Source organism: Podarcis vaucheri (assembly GCF_965113315.1).
Source record: "Podarcis vaucheri genome assembly, chromosome: W".
NCBI lineage: Eukaryota > Metazoa > Chordata > Lepidosauria > Squamata > Lacertidae > Podarcis > Podarcis vaucheri.
In genome coordinates, this window is record NC_138757.1 from 36,271,131 (window position 1) to 36,287,923 (window position 16,793).

Below are 16,793 nucleotides of genomic sequence, written 5' to 3' on the forward strand. Positions count from 1 at the left end.
TTCCAGGCCCTTGACCATTTTGGTTGCCCTCCTCTGGACACGTTCCAGTTTGTCAGTGTCCTTCTTGAATTGTGGTGCCCAGAACTGGACACAGTACTCCAGGTGTGGTCTGACCAGAGCAGAATACAGTGGCACTATTACTTCCCTTGATCTAGATGCTATACTCCTATTGATGCAGCCCAGAATTGCATTGGCTTTTTTAGCTGCCGCGTCACACTGTTGGCTCATGTCAAGTTTGTGGTCAACCAAGACTCCTAGATCCTTTTCACATGTACTGCTCTCAAGCCAGGTGTCACCCATCTTGTATTTGTGCCTCTCATTTTTTTTGCCCAAGTGCAATACTTTACATTTCTCCCTGTTAAAATTCATCTTGTTTATTTTTGCCCAGTTCTCTAATCTGTCAAGGTCGTTTTGAAGTGTGATCCTGTCCTCTGGGGTGTTAGCCACCCCTCCCAGTTTGGTGTCATCTGCAAATTTGATCAGGATGCCCTTGAGTCCATCATCCAAGTCGTTGATAAAGATGTTGAATAAGACCGGGCCCAAGACAGAACCCTGTGGCACCCCACTAGTCACTCTTCTCCAGGATGAAGAGGAACCATTGATGAGCACCCTTTGGGTTCGGTCAGTCAGCCAGTTACAAATCCACTGAGTGGTAGCATAGTCAAGACCGCATTTTACCAGCTTCTTTACAAGAATATCATGGGGCACCTTGTCAAATGCCTTGCTGAAATCAAGGTAGGCTACATCCACTGCGTTCCCTTCATCTACCAGGCTTGTAATTCTGTCAAAAAACGAGATCAGGTTAGTCTGACACGACTTATTTTTCAGAAATCCATGCTGACTATTGGTGATCACAGCATTCCTTTCTAGGTTCTCACAGACTGTTTGCTTAATGATCTGCTCCAGAACCTTCCCTGCTATTGAGCTTGGGAGGGGGCTCCCAGTTCGGACAACACGTGTGTGCCGTCAGATTGGGTCACTGAGGAGGGTTTAGTGGAGGACTTCCACGAGCTATTTCCCCATAAGCCACAACCCGCAGGGAGGTTCTCTGAGCGGGCGTTTGGGCCAACGGACGATGAAGAGGATTTCGAAGGGTTCCCAGCGTCGGACCAAGAGGAAACACAGTGGGGGGGGGAGAGTGAGTGAAGAACGTCCGGGTCCATCAGGTGTTAGAGGTTGGGGTAACGTTTTTGATGATACCGAAGAGGAGGAGGAGATTTTCCTAGGATTTACCCCCGAGAAGCATGAGGAGGATGCATCGGGTGAGGCTCCTTCTCAGGAAAGGGAGGTGAGGGGGGCCTTTGAGGAGGGGGTGGATGTCAGGGAACTGCAGGCAGCGAGGGAGGAAAGAATGGGAGGATACAGAGAACGATCTCCGCTGATTAGCACTGGCGCGTCCTCAGAGGACAGAGAAGAGGATAGTGAGTCTGAGCAGGAGGGGGTGCTTCCGAGAGAGGGGGATCCACGTCACAGGCAAAAACGGAAGGGGCTGGGCCGATGGCTGTGCTGGTCTCGAGGGAGAGGGGGAAAACAAACCAGTCGAAGCAACGCATCATGAGAGACGGATCGCTTTTTTATTCTGCATGCAATCTTGTCAGAAGGAAATAAAGAATGGAATTTATGGCTGGCTGCCTGGAGTGCTTTTACTGCTGAGAGCAGCAACGCGCTACAGCTGGCAAGCTGACAGGTGCAGGTGGGGTTCTGGGGGGGGGGGAGGGAGGAAAATGGGGGGGGGGAATAAGGATATGTTTTTGGATAATATGTCTTGTTATAACTTTCAATATTTTTATTTTTTAATATCCTGGGAACAGTAAACCGCAGTGGTGGGCAGTTCCACAGACCCTCCTCCTCTGCTCAAAATGCATACAGACCCATCTTTGCGCGGGGAAGATCCAGACAAAAGGAGTCTGTTTTCAAAGTACCCGCGGAGGGGTCTAGACGGCTCCATCCTCTTGCCTCCCCTGCCCCCCCCCCCGCCCCCCGATCACTGTTTCACTCCGGAAGGCGTCTCAGACCTGGGTGGAGCAGCCACAAAGGACAGGCAAAGAGACAAGGTCCTGCCCAGATTCAGGCTTCCTCATGATCGTGTGGAATCTGTACACGTTTCTGTTGGCGCTTCCACTAGTGATTTATCTGTACAGGATCGGACTTCATTTCAGCCAACCACATCCTTCCTCTTCCCCCTCCCTCTTCCCCCGACAGCATACTAGAGCAGTGTTCCCCAACCACTGTTCCGCGGCACACTAGTGTGCCGTGAGATGTTGCCTGGTGTGCCGCGGGAAAAATTAAAAAATTTGAAAGATTTTTTTTTTAAGTCAAATTTTCGATTGGAACCCCTGGGGTTCCCTCCCTCCCTCCCGCTCTGCGCCTCCCTCCTCCTCCTCCTCCTCCGGGGAGGCCCTTCCTGGCTCTCGGCCAAAGCTTGGCGGCTGCCACTCACTCACTCGCTCGCCCACCCGTCCCTCCATCCCTGCACCCGGCCTCTCCCCCTCCGTCCCCAGCGCGGGGGCTGCCGGGATCCGTAGTCCCCTCGCCCTTGGGCTCCGCGCCCGCGCGGGGTGCGCGAACTACGTTTCCCAGCGTGGCCTGGCGGGCCGGGCGTTTTGTTTGAAGCGCTCTTCTCCCGGCCATGGAATGAGCGCAGCGGCGGCGGCCGGGCGGGCAGGGGCTCTTCCGCGCAGACCCCGCGCAGCCTGCCTGCGCCCCCGCAGAGATCGGGCGGCAGGATGGAGCCCGGGGATCCCCGCGGAGGCGGAGCGGCGGAGGCGGAGGCTGCCCCCCAGGTAGGGCTGCGTCGGGGGGGTTATTTTTGCAATGCTGCATCCGCGCCGGAGGGGACGCATCAGACCGCGGGGAGACCCCTTGGCGGGCGTGCAAGGCAATGCATGCATGCAGGCGTTGCATGGAGTGCAGTGCAATGCAATGGCAACACGGCGCCCTGCATGCATGCATGCAACTTCCACCGGCGCTCCGGACTTGGCAGGTGAGGGGGGTCCCCAGTGGGCGGCAGAGAGAGCCGGGAGGGCGAAGGGGAGCCGGGGGGGAGCAGCGCTGCTCCCCGAGCCGAGCCCGGGGGGAAACTTCGGCGTCGTTGCGCCGGGTGTTGGAAGCGGAGGCTGGCGGGGGGCCCTCACCTGCAAAACCTGGTCGCCTCTCATATATTTCGTGCATTGCATTCATCGCCCACTTTCTCCTCCAAGGAGCTCCCGGGGGCGCGCGTGGTTCTCCCCGTGTTATCCTCGCAACAACAGCCCTGCGAGGTGGGTCAGGCGAGTGGCCCAAGGGAGCACCCAGGGATTGTCCTGGCCAGGTGGGGTGATTTGAACCCTGCTCTCTGCCCGGTCTTCGTCCTCATTTAGCCCCCACATGTGCATGACTGTGCATGACTGAGGTTTCCCCCCCTCGTCTTGGCTATGGTGTGAGTCTGTGCTGTTAATTAATGGGGTTCTGCCTTCCGAGAAGATGAGCCAGCCCTCAAGGAGGTGATTATGTAATTTGCTAGCAATTCATGTCCCTCCCGGCGTGACGCTGCGCGCTGACGTCACGGGGCTGTAATGGTGGTGTGCCTCGAGATTTTTTTCATGAAACAAGTGTGCCTTTGCCCAAAAGAGGTTGGGAAACACTGTACTAGAGTTCATATGGATTTCAAAGCATGCTTTGAGAACTTGTATGCTTAGCTTTAAACTCCACAAAATTAGCCTATGGCTAGGATGCTATTTATCAAAGTCTGTGCCCATTAAAATATGGTCAGATACAAGTATGCTTTCCCCCTTGTTATACAATTATTATTTTTAAAATTGCATTCAACCATTTACTATTTAAGCAGCTTATACACCACTTGACTATAATCATCTCTGAAGTGACACACGAGAAATACATTGCAGAAAAAGTTAACATGGATGACATCAGACTTCCGTTAAAAAGACCTGCTGGAATAAAAAAAGGATTCGGTAGGTGCTGGGTGCTCTGCCTGATGCTCTCAACTGACAAGATGTAGGTGTGGTTGAATCAAATGGGAACAGTGACCACAGTGCTATCAGACTCAACATACACAGTATGGAAGTGGACAATTGCTAAGGAAATCCAGAACAGTCACATTTGACTTCAAAAGAGGAGACTTCCTCAAAATGAGTCAAGGATGGCGAGCCCTTCTGTGCTCCAGAGGGCCTGGGTGGCCTCATTCCCCTCTTGTTCTGAGCACTGCAGAGGGAGGCAAACATGTCCTTCCTGGGGGCTGGTCCCTCCCCGCCCTGTTCCTGGAGGGCAGCAGGAGGAGGGGGCTGCTGCAGCTGCCTCCTTTGGGGGCATAGCTCACCTTGCCTGCTCCTGCCCTCCTCCAACACAGACAACCTTACCTGCCTCAGCCATCCATGGGGGCTTGAGAGTGTGTGAGCAGACTTTGTCATGGGAGGAGGCAGGCCTTGCAGAGGAGGAATGCTGGGGGCAGGCATTCAAACTCAGCCCTGAAGCTCACTGGGTGACCCTGGGCCAGGCACTCACGCTCAGCCTAACCTACCTCAAAGGGCTGTTGTGAGGATAAAATGGGGGGGGGGGGGAGAGAACTCTGCACACCAACTGGACCTCCTTGCAGGAAATGGGGGCTATAAATGTAACTGTGCTATTTGTACCCCACCCACCTCACTGGGTTTCCCCAGCCTGTCTGGGCGACTTCCAACACATATTAAAACAACAAACATTCAAAGCCTCCCTATAAAGGGCTGCCTTCCAGAAGTTTGATAGTTGCTCATCTCCTTGTCACCTGTAGGGAGGGCGTTCCACAGAGAGGCTGCCACCACCGAGAAGGACCTCCCTCTGCCTGGTTCCCTGCAACCTCGCTTCTCGCGGGGAGGGAACCACCAGAAGACCCTCGGAGGAGGACCTCCGGGCTAAGGTTGGGGGTGGAGATGCTCCTTCAGGTATACTGCGCTGAGCTTCATGACCTAACATTTGCCTCGCTTAACATAATTAATTAGGAAGTGAAGTTTTCCTCTTCCATTCAAGCAGTATAGGAAGTAAGAACGTGGAAAAAGGAGTACTACTTCTAGTATTCCCAACTCCTGACATAAAACAGCATAAAGGTTGCCTTTTCTTGACCATCAATCACCTGTGCAAAGTCCCTACGCCACCCCCTATTTTGCTTCAATACAGCCCCATCGGTCAGCCTGGACGCTGAGGTCCAGCACTGAGTGCCTTCTGGTGGTTCCCTCATTGCGAGAAGCGAAGTTACAGGGAACCAGGCAGAGGGCTTCTTGGTAGTGGCGCCCGCCCTGTGGAACGCCCTCCCACCAGATGCCAAAGAAATAAACAAGTATATGACATTTAGAAGACATCTGAAGGCAGCCCTGTTTAGGGAAGCTTTTAATGACTGATGTTTTAATGTATTTTTAATCTTTTGCTGGAAGCCGCCCAGAGTGGCTAGGGAAACCCAGCCAGATGGGCCAGGTAGAAATAATTTAAAAATATAATTATTAAATTATTATACGCGTTAGAAACAGAATTTGAAGGGGCCGTCTTTTCTGGCAGTGCCAAATAAAGCTACTGACCCATTTCTAAGTCCTAAAATCCACAATGTCTCTGAATACCTGAAAAACCCAGTGGTGCAGGACCCCCCCCCCCCGGAAAAAGAACCCATAAACAACACCCCAACCCTCTTTTATTGAGTGTAAAAGAGAAACCCCTTGTTTAAATTTTACAATCTCCCTGTTTCCGCTTTAAGAACTCTCAATAGATTAACCATTTCTCTTTATCCGTCACCCTTTTGTCTATAAAAAGTGTCTTCTGGTGAAACCCAAAATAGAGTCTTTGTGTATAAACTAACTTTATATCTATTTTCAGATTCTTAATGCGCCACGCACGTCTAATACAGTGGTTCTCAAGGTGCGCATTTACTCTGACTTGATCTACCACAAATATCCAAGCCATCTAACCCTGAAATCCTAACCTTCTAATTCCAAGTCTCTTCTTTCTCAATATCCCCCATTCCGTTAACAGCATCAAGCAACAAACTTTAAAATGCAAGTTTAAAACGCAAGCTTTCCTTTGCATCTTGCAGAACTTTAAATGTAATTCGTGGTTTTTTTCACCTGTCTGCCAAACTTAGGTCTTTTTGCCATCCTTTAAATGGGAAATCAGTAGTTGAGCCATACTTTTTGGTAAAACGTTCGTCTGGATCCCGGAAGTCCTACCTGAGAAGAACAATGGGAGTTCCCACTAGCGCCAGCCACTTCTCCTTCTGCAAGCAGCGCTACACGAATTCCCACCAGGGATGAGCCGCTAAACTGAGCCGCCGGAGAAAGACTGGGGAGGGCGGCAAGTGGGAGGGGGAAGTCGTGCGCTTCTGTCCCTTGAGAAAAGTGCTGCTCCTGGACTTCTGGAGGCGGCGCGAAACAAGCAATGGCGGTCCTCTTCAGTCTCTGAAGAGGGGCTCCGCAGGAAAGGATCGTTCGCTACGGCACAGCGACGATCCATTAAGAAAAACCACGAGCAGAGTGAGCTCGTGGCCGTGGGACTCGGCGGGCACCTGGAGCGACCCCCAAAACGAAGAAGGGACCCCGTAAGGGGCTCCGGAAGCGCGGAGGGGAAGCGGTGCTGAGAGTACATCGCTCTTTCTGCGGGAGCGAAGCCGCGCGGCTGATGATGATGAGCGCCGACCTTTCTTCCTTAAATCCTGGACTCTAAACTACTTACTCGTGAGTAAGAAACATTTCATTTTGGAACTACAAATTATAAAATTTGGCTGAAAGCGGGGGACGAGAAAAAGGAAGTCCGTCTCCCGGCAGTGCTTAGAGATCAAAGACAAAGGAACTGACAGGCTGGAAGCAACAGAAAGGGACTTTAAATTGGGAAGCATGCGTTTGGTGGAACTAGTAACTGAAAGGAAAGGCAAGTTTTTTCTATCTTTTTTATGCTAATGTGCTAATATAATTTGAAAACCTTCTCCTTTGGTGGACTTCAAAAATTTTTAAAACCCAGCCCCGGGATGGCAGGGGAAAAGGGTTGCTTTTGCTTTTGCGGATACAAATTATAAAGTGAAACAGATACCTAGAGGCAATATTGGATGATACAATTAAGCAACTGTATTTTGCACCTTCAGATGAGACTTTTGTGGCAGCTTTGAAAGGGCTCTGCAAGTGGAAAAGTTTTAAGGACTATGGTTAATTTATTGGTCTGCTGGAACTTTAATGGCGACTAAAACTTTCTTCTTTTCCTTCTGAACTGTAACAACACTCCACCTAGTGGAGCTTTGGATTTACAAACTCCTGGGAACTAACTTTGTTTTGACTCTCTGCTGTTTTGTTATCTACTTTGGAGACTGTCTTTCCCATGGAATATTTGACAGCTTGACCTTGACTCATAGACAGCTGTGGTATGAGCGGCCATCCAAAAACAAGAGCTGCGTCGAAAGCAGGGAAAGGCCAACTTGTACAAACAACTTTGACTTCCCAGTCTCGCAGATCTTCAGTCCCTGCTGTTCTACAGGGAGCTGTACCTTCAACAACAGCTCCATCCAAGGAAGCTGAACAGCCAACAACTGAGGATATGGCAGCAGGGGGATCTGGCACCCTTTTAGATGAAATGTTACAGCAATTTGCAATCTTAAATAAGAAGGTTGACGACCAAACAGCAAAAATTGATTTAGCCACATCCTCAATTACTAAATTATCTGAACAAGTGGCTCAGCACTCACAAGCAATTGGGAACTTAAAAGACGCCACTTCTGAAAACCGGAAACTGGCCGAGGCTGCAAACGAGAAAGCTGACCAAGCAATTCAGAAAGTGGACGAACTGAAAGGAGAGGTAAGGCCACTACACAAGCACATCAGTGACCAGCAGGCCTACCTGTCTATGGTGGAATTGAGGAATCGAGAAAATAATTTAAGATTACGCTCTATCCCAGAGCTCGAGAAAGAGGATCTGATCGGCTATTTGACAACAGAATTTTCTAAATTCTGGGGTATAAACGAAGACAAAGATTTTAAAATAACAACCGCGTTCAGATTGGGAAGAGTTGCCAGGAAGGACAGGCCCAGAGATTGTTTGATTATTCTAAGGACCAAACAGGAGAGAGACAAAATATTAGACCTCCACTTTAACAAATCACTTGAGATCCAGGACAGAAGAGCAGAAATCTACAAGGATATTCCTAAACAATTATTGGATCTCAGAGCTAACTACACTGACCTAGCTGGACTTTTGAGAAGCAACGGGATACCTTACAGGTGGGAGTTTCCACAAGGCCTATCATTTAACTACAAAGGAAAGAAGGTTAAAATTAAAACGAGAGAGGACAGCCAGAAGTTCCTACACGACCACGGAGAGGACCTGCAGAAGGGAACAACAGCAGTTCCTTGGCCTCCACCACAACCTGGGAAAGAACCAGCACCCTCGGACTTGGACAAGAAAGAAGACACCCCATAAAAAGCAACAACAGAGTGATACAGGATGTCTCTGCAGCTATATAGTTGGAACATTAATGGCGCAAATTCCCCGGAAAAACGCAAAAGGATTTTTCATATTTTGAAAAAAGAACATTTGGATATAATTTGCTTGCAAGAAACTCATGTGACTAGCCGGGACGCCGCGGCCACGGAAAAGGAGCGCGAGATAACCCCTCCGGGGGAGTCTCGAACAGCGTGGAGATTTAGAGGGGTCATGAAGGCTACGTGAACCCCGAAACCACAGGAGGGAATCCTGGGGGACAAGCACCCTGCGATGCTGTCTGTGCTCGCCTGTGTTGCCGGCGTTTAACAAGGCTGGAGCTGCAGCGTAAAGGGGAGGCAACAACTCCATGCTGTGAAGCCTCAAGCTCCGAGGGAAAGCGGCGGACCTCCAACAACAGTGGAGAAGCTGGGAAGGAGTTATAAAAACACTGTGGAAAAAGCAGTGGAGACTAAAGAAAATATTGGAGAACATTAATTAGGGTAAGATTAATGGAATGTTTGGATAAGAACCCAGCGGAGAAGGAATAAGTTGGTGGAAAAGGAGGAGGAATCCATCTCTGGCGATAAGGTGATAAGAGAGTATAGCAAGACGCTGGGAGAGAGGAGGAAACAAAAAGAAGAAAACAAACCGCCAAGTGAGTGTGGTGTGGTGGAAAGACCTCAGACACAAAGTATAAAGTCTGAGGCAAGGTAACAGTTACAGCGGAATTATTAAACGGCTTAGAGAGAGGGGGAAAAAGACTTTTCTGTTTCATCAGGAAGGAGAGCGCTATAGCCAGCACGGATTTTAGTGGAAGCTTCTCTGTTTCTAAATGGCAGGACTGGGGAGAATTGGGACTCAAACGGAGCAGGGGAGATAGGTGCTTTAGCTGCACTCTGTGTTTAAAGATTGGAACTGTGAGACTGTGTTTAAAGTGCCTAAACCTTGTTTAAAGGCTGTGAGACTGTGAAAAGATTGCCATACGGTGTAAGCTAAAAGGGGTCCACCTTCGTTAACTAATTGGATACGCTCTTGATCTTCAGAGACGGCTGTGACTCTCCTGTCTCTCCTTGGGATTTAAAGAGATATACACCCCGGGATGCAAAGTTAAAGACTACGCCTTTGCAGGACCCTACCCATGAGAATCATCTGAATCTGGAGACGTTTTGGTGGTTCAGGTGCCTACTATATTTAGTTATAAGGTTTTGAGGATTCAAACATCTGTCTTGATTTAGATTTAGTCAAAACCGTACTATTATTTCGCTCTTGGTCTTCAGAGACGGCTGTGACTCTCTTGTCTCTTTTTGGGATTTAAAGAGACATACACCCCGGAATGCAAAGCTAAAGAATATGTCTTTGTAGAATCCCTACCCATGAGAATCCCCTGAATTTGGAGGTGTTTTGGTGGTCCAGGTGCTTACCATATTTAATCATAAGACTTCGAGGACTCAAACACCTGTTTTGACTTAGGTCCAGTCAAAATAGTACTATTATTGTATTGTATTATTATTACTTGATCTTATATAAGAGTTAACTTTTGCACTGTATCAATTTAATTAATTTTGGACCCTCGCTGCAATTATCCGAGGGACGCTAGCCTGGTTACCTCTATACCTTACCCCTATAGTATATTAGGAAGACTTAAACTCAAATATACAAATGCCGAACGGCTCTAAGAAGGGGGTGGCAACACCAGCGGAAAGGAGGCCTTCAAGACAAGAAGAGGGGAAGGAGGCAAGAGAAATCAGAAATTATGATAGCTTGATGGCCGAAATAAGAAAGGAATTTAAAAATAATGAACAGTATATTGAGAGAAAATTGATAGAGGTTCAAGATACTCTAGATAAGAAACTGGAGGAAGTGGTGGGAGAATTGACAGGAAAGGTTAAGGACCTCTCGGTAAGAACTAAGGGTTTGGAGGATTCAGTGAAGGGGGTGCAAAAGGACGCGAAAGACAGTAAGAAAGAGATGGACAGGATTAGACTACAAATTAAAGAGATAGGAGCAACACAGGAAGAGTTGTTGGACAACATGGCTATGACACAGATGCGCCAGAATCAATCTAATTTAAAATTTAGAGGAATAGCAGAGGACTTAAATGAGAATATCCGAGCTAAAGTGGTGAAAGAGCTGGCAATATGGTTAGATAGAAAAGAAGAAGAGATAAACCATGGTCTGGTAAACATATTCCGAATAAGAATAAAACCGGCAAAAGCCAGAGGGAAAAAATTGCCAGGAGATGTAATAGCCATGTTTAATTCATTGGAGATAAGAAATGAAATTTTGAAACAGAATTATGTTAAAAGGTTATATATTGGAGGAAACCCAATTATTATTTATAAAGAGATTCCTTCAAGATTTCTTCGAAGGAGGGACCCATATAAAAAATTAACAAATCAATTGAAGAAAAATGGGATCCTGTACAGATGGGAGTTTCCGGAAGGCATTTCATTCTATTTCAAAGAAAAAAAGTTCAAACTGTCTACCATCTCAGAACTACAAAAATTCGCAAGGAGATATGAGAAGGACCTGGGGAAAATGATGGGAGAGGAGGAGGTGGGGAACCAGCAGGGGGAAGAAAATGGGGGGAGTGAAGAAGAAGAAAGAGAGGAGAGCTCAAAAGGAGAAGGAGAAGAACTAGAGAAAGGAGACAAAGAACAGTAGATTGCGCATAGGTTTGATAAGTTAATTTATATTACAGAACAGATGACATTAAAAATACTAAACTGGAATGTGAATGGACTGAACAATAAAAACAAAAGGAACCAGATTACACATGTATTATTGAAAAAGAATTATGACTTAATATGCCTCCAAGAGACGCATATAATAAATAAGCATAAGAGACTATTATGCAATAAGAGACTGGGAGTAGACTTTGTGACATCAGATAGAGTGAAGAAAAGAGGGGTGGTACTATATATTAAGGAAAAATATGAGCCACAACTATTATATAAAGATGATCAAGGGAGAGTAATCATTGTTCAGATGGTGTTTCAGGGAGAAAAAATAATCGCCGTTGGAATATATGCTCCAAACGATAAAAAATCTGCCTTCTATTCTGAATTAAGAGATAAATTGATGGAATGGATGGATCAAAAAATGATTTTAATGGGTGACTTTAATGGGGTGGTGTCTCCAAATTTAGATAAGCTAACAAAAAAACAAGAAAAGAAGGAAGGTAAATTACCACGATCTTTTTTTGACATGGTAAATAATCTGGGATTAATTGATGCATGGAGACTCAAAACCCCCACTACAAAACAATTCACTTATTTCTCAAACCCAAATCAGAGCTGGGGGCGAATAGATAGCATTTGGATCTCGAAGGAATTAACTCAGAATTTAATTAAATCAGAAATTCTCCCAAGAATTATATCTGACCATAATGCGGTTTACAGTGAGCTGAAAGGCAAGGATATTAAAACAACTAGATGGAGAATGAATGAATTTCTATTTAATGATCAGAAGATCGTAAATAAGGCAATAGAGACAATAGAAGATTACCTTAAATGGAATTTAAACGGGGAAACTGCTATAGAGACGGTGTGGGACGCAGGAAAGGCAGTTATGAGGGGCTTTTTAATACAGAAAAATAGCCAAGTAAGAAAAGAAAAAGAGTCAAAGAAGGAACAGATCCTAACACAGATTATGGAAAATGGAAAAAAATTAACCATCAACCCCAGTGAGGAGACTGCAAAACAGAACATAAAGATATTACAAGCTAAACTTTCTACAATAATTGATCAAGAGGTAGAATGGAAAATTAAAATGATGAACCAGAGGACATTTGAATCCGCAAACAAGATAGGCAAATATTTGGCGTGGCAAATAAGAGAAAGAAGAAAACAAAACACGATTAGTAAGATAAGGGAAGGAGAAAGGATTGTGGAAGAGCCAAAAGAAATAAGGAAGATATTTCAAAAATATCATAAGGACTTATATAAAAGAGGAAATGAAACAAAACAAGAAATAGAGCAGTTTTTGCAAGAACATCATTTAAAACAAATCCCAAAAGAAGAAAAAGAGATATTAGACCAGGAAATTACCCAAGAAGAGATAAAGAAGGCTATTAAAAAGATGAAAAACGGGAAAGTGCCAGGCCCAGATGGGCTCTCAGCCAAATATTATAAAACACTAAGTAACCAAATATCCCCAGTGTTAGGTGAAGTGATGAATAATATATTAAAGGAAGGAAGGATCCCGAATACCTGGAAGGAAGCATATATTACTTTGATTCCCAAAAAAGAGGCAGATACTTTAGAAGTGAAAAACTATAGGCCAATTTCACTACTAAATAATGATTATAAGCTATTTGCAGATATAATGGCAGAAAGATTAAAAAAGGTTTTGAACAACAGAATACATAAAGATCAAACGGGCTTCCTCCCAGGGAGACAACTAAGGGACAATGTAAGGAACCTGATAGACATTATTGAATATTTGGATATGAGCATAGATAGACAAGCGGCCTTGGTATTCATTGATGCTGAGAAAGCGTTTGATAACATCTCGTGGGATTTCTTGAAGAAAAGTTTGAAAATGATGGGAATGGGAGAGAAATTTAGAAAAGGTATAGAAGCTATATATAAGGAACAGAAGGCAAAATTGGTAATGAACAACACCACAACAGAATATTTTAGTATATATAAAGGAACTAGACAAGGCTGCCCCCTGTCCCCTCTATTGTCTATAACAGTATTAGAAATATTAAACAAGAGACTGAGGGGGGCAACAGAAGTCACAGGAGTCAGGGTAGGAAAGAGGGAATACAAAATCAAGGCCTTCGCAGATGACATTGTACTAACCTTAGAAGACCCAAAAAACAGCGTAAAAGAAGCTTTACAAAAAATTGACGAATTTGGAGCCGTGGCAGGACTTAAGGTAAATAAAACCAAAACCAAAATGTTAGTTAAAAATTTAACAAAGGAAGAAGTGATAGATCTAGAAAGAAAGACCAAAATTGCGGTAGCTAAGAAAGTGAAATATCTTGGGATCTGGGTTACAGCTAAGAACATAAATTTATACAAGGATAATTACGATGCCACCTGGAGGAGTATAAAGAAAGACATGGAAATTTGGGGGAGGATGAAACTCTCCTTTTTGGGGAGGATAGCTGTTGTTAAAATGAACATTCTGCCTAGAATGTTATTCTTATTCCAAACCATCCCCATACTTAAAGGCCTAAAACAATGTAAAGAGTGGCAGAGAGCCTTGGCAAAGTATATTTGGCAGGGGAAAAGGCCGCGGATAAAAATGAAAATTTTGATAGACAAAAAAGAAAGAGGGGGTTTTTCTCTCCCGGACCTAAGCTTATACTATGAAGCGGCTTGTATATATTGGGTAAAAGATTGGATAAAACTGGAGAATAGAGAGCTACTGGATCTGGAAGGCTTTCATAATTGGTACGGATGGCATTCGTACCTTTGGTATGGGAAAGTGAAAGTTCACAAGAGTTTCTTAGACCATATTTTTAGGGGACCATTATATCAAGCATGGGAAAGGAACAAAAACCTCCTTGAAAGAAAAACCCCATGGTGGATTTCACCAATAGAGGTCTTAACGATTAAGAAAATAAATATGGAGGAGATAAACGCCACCTATGAAGAAATGTTAAGAAAAACTGACCAAGGGCCCAAACTCAGACCTTATGAAGAAATAAAAAATTTATTCACTGGTTGGCTGCAATACCACCAGGTGAATGATTTGTTAAAAGAGGATAAGAGGAAGGCGGGTTTTGATGATAAAAAAATCAAAATTTAATATAGAAGTAATAGAAGGCAATAATAAAACCCTGTCTATAATTTATGCTATATTACTAGAGTGGTACACAAAAGATGAGGAGGTGAAGGAGGCAATGATTAAATGGGCAATTGACTTTGGTTATAATATTGATTTTGAAAGGTGGATAGAAGTTTGGAATTGTAACATAAAGTTCACAGCATGTATGGCATTGAGAGAAAACATCTGGAAAATGCTATATAGATGGTACCACACTCCTGTGAAATTGGCCAAAATGTATAGATTAAAAGATAAGAGATGCTGGAAATGTGGCGAGGTGGAGGGTGACCTATATCATTTATGGTGGACATGTAAAAAGGTGAAAGGCTTTTGGGAATTAATTTATAATGAACTTAAAAAAATATTTAAGTATACCTTTCCCAAAAGGCCTGAAGCCTTCCTGTTGGGAATGATGGATAAAGAAATTAAAAAGGAAGATAGGACGATATTCCTCTACGCTACCACAGCAGCGAGAATTATGTTGGCACAATATTGGAAAGTGGAAACCATCCCCAACATAAAGGACTGGCAGATTAGAATGGTAAACTATGCTGAGCTTGACAAACTAACATGTAAAATAAGAGATCAGGATGAACAGAAATTTCTGAAAAATTGGAGTAAATTTTGGAAATATATTGGAATAAATGCCTAAAGTGAATTGACGGGGTTAGAACAATACGACCAGCGAGTGAATTTAAGACTATAGATTGAAAATCAAATACGTAATGGAAGGAGATATTTGATACTTATCAAAAGGATGGAGGGAAGTTCAGATTGTGTGTTGTTGTTTTTTTCGGATGTGTGGTTTTTCTTTTTTTTTCTTTTTTTGTATTTTTTTCTCTGTATTTTCATATATGTCTGTTTTTTGTGTATAACTTTAATAAAAATGCATTAAAAAAAAACTCATGTGACTAGGCTCCATAGGAAAGTATTAATTAACAAAAGACTAGGCCAAGAATTTATTTCATCAGATAGAGTTAAAAAGAGAGGTGTGGTGATTTATGCAAAGGAGAACCTAGCACCGAAATTTTTGTTTAAAGATGAACAAGGAAGAATTCTGGCAATTGAAATACAAACTCAAGGAGAAAAAATTCTGATATTAGGAATCTACGCACCAAATGAGGGGAAAGCAGAATTTTACAAGAAGCTGCATGAGATATTACTGGACTATCTGGATTATTCCAACATCATCATGATGGGAGACATGAATGGGGTGGTCTCTACCTATATGGATAAGTCACAGAACCAGAATCTAACTAAAGATGGCAGACTACCAAAAACTTTTTTTGAACTAACTGACAATATGGACTTGATCGACATTTGGAGGACAAGAAACCCCTTAGGTAAAGAGGGAACTTTCTTTTCTGAGGCCCACCTGTCATGGACAAGAATCGACCAAATTTGGACATCTAGAGGGCTGGCACCTAAGACTATAAGAGTGGAAATCTGCCCAAAGACCTGTTCCGACCATAATGCTTTGAAAATGGAAGTGAGACTTACCCCAGCCGATTCCTTCAGATGGAAAATGAATGACAGCCTGCTAAGAGATCAAGAGATTGTAAGGAAGGCCCAAAAAGCTCTAAAGGACTACTTTGAAATAAACTTGAGTACCTCGGTGGAAAAAAGAATAATCTGGGACGCAAGTAAAGCCGTTATGAGAGGGTTTCTGATACAACAGAATACGATCAAGAAAAAACTATGGAATGGAAAAAAGGATAAGATATTAGAGAAGATAGGAGATGGAGAGAAAAAACTAAGATCGAATCCAAAATCCAAAGAGACTTTAAGAGAAATTAAATTCCACCAGTCACAATATACGAAATTGATAAACCAAGAAGTGGAATGGAAAATTAAACAAATGAAACAAAGATCTTTTGAATCTGCGAACAAATGTGGGAATCTGCTAGCTTGGCAGTTGAAAAAGAGACAAAAATTAAATTATGTTACCAACTTAGAAGTTGAAGGGAAAAACATTCAGAAACCGGGAGAAATTAGAAAGTGCTTCCAGAAATATTTTAAAAAACTGTACACCCAAGGTTCCGAGGAAGTGATTGCAATAGAACAATTTTTAAAAGACAACGGCCTACCAGAACTATCTCAAGAAAAGAGATCAACCTTGAACTGTAAAATAACACAACAGGAAATTGAGGATGCCATTCAGACTATGCAGCTAGGCAAATCTCCAGGCCCTGACGGACTTACCTCCAAGTATTACAGAACATTAAAATTGCAGTAGTAGATAGGTAGCCGTGTTGGTCTGCCATAGTCAAAATAAAAAAAATTCCTTCCAGTAGCACCTTAAAGACCAACTAAGTTAGTTCTTGGTATGAGCTTTCGTGTGCATGCACACTTCTTCAGATACCAAGTATACTTCAGATACTTCTTCAGATATCTGAAGAAGTGTGCATGCACATGAAAGCTCATACCAAGAACTAACTTAGTTGGTCTTTAAGGTGCTACTGGAAAGAACATTAAAAGACTACTTGATACAACCATTAATGGAGGTTTGTAACCAGATTATGGGGGGAGGGAGGGCACCAGAAACGTGGAAAGAAGCATTCATCACACTGATACCTAAAGTGGAAACTGAA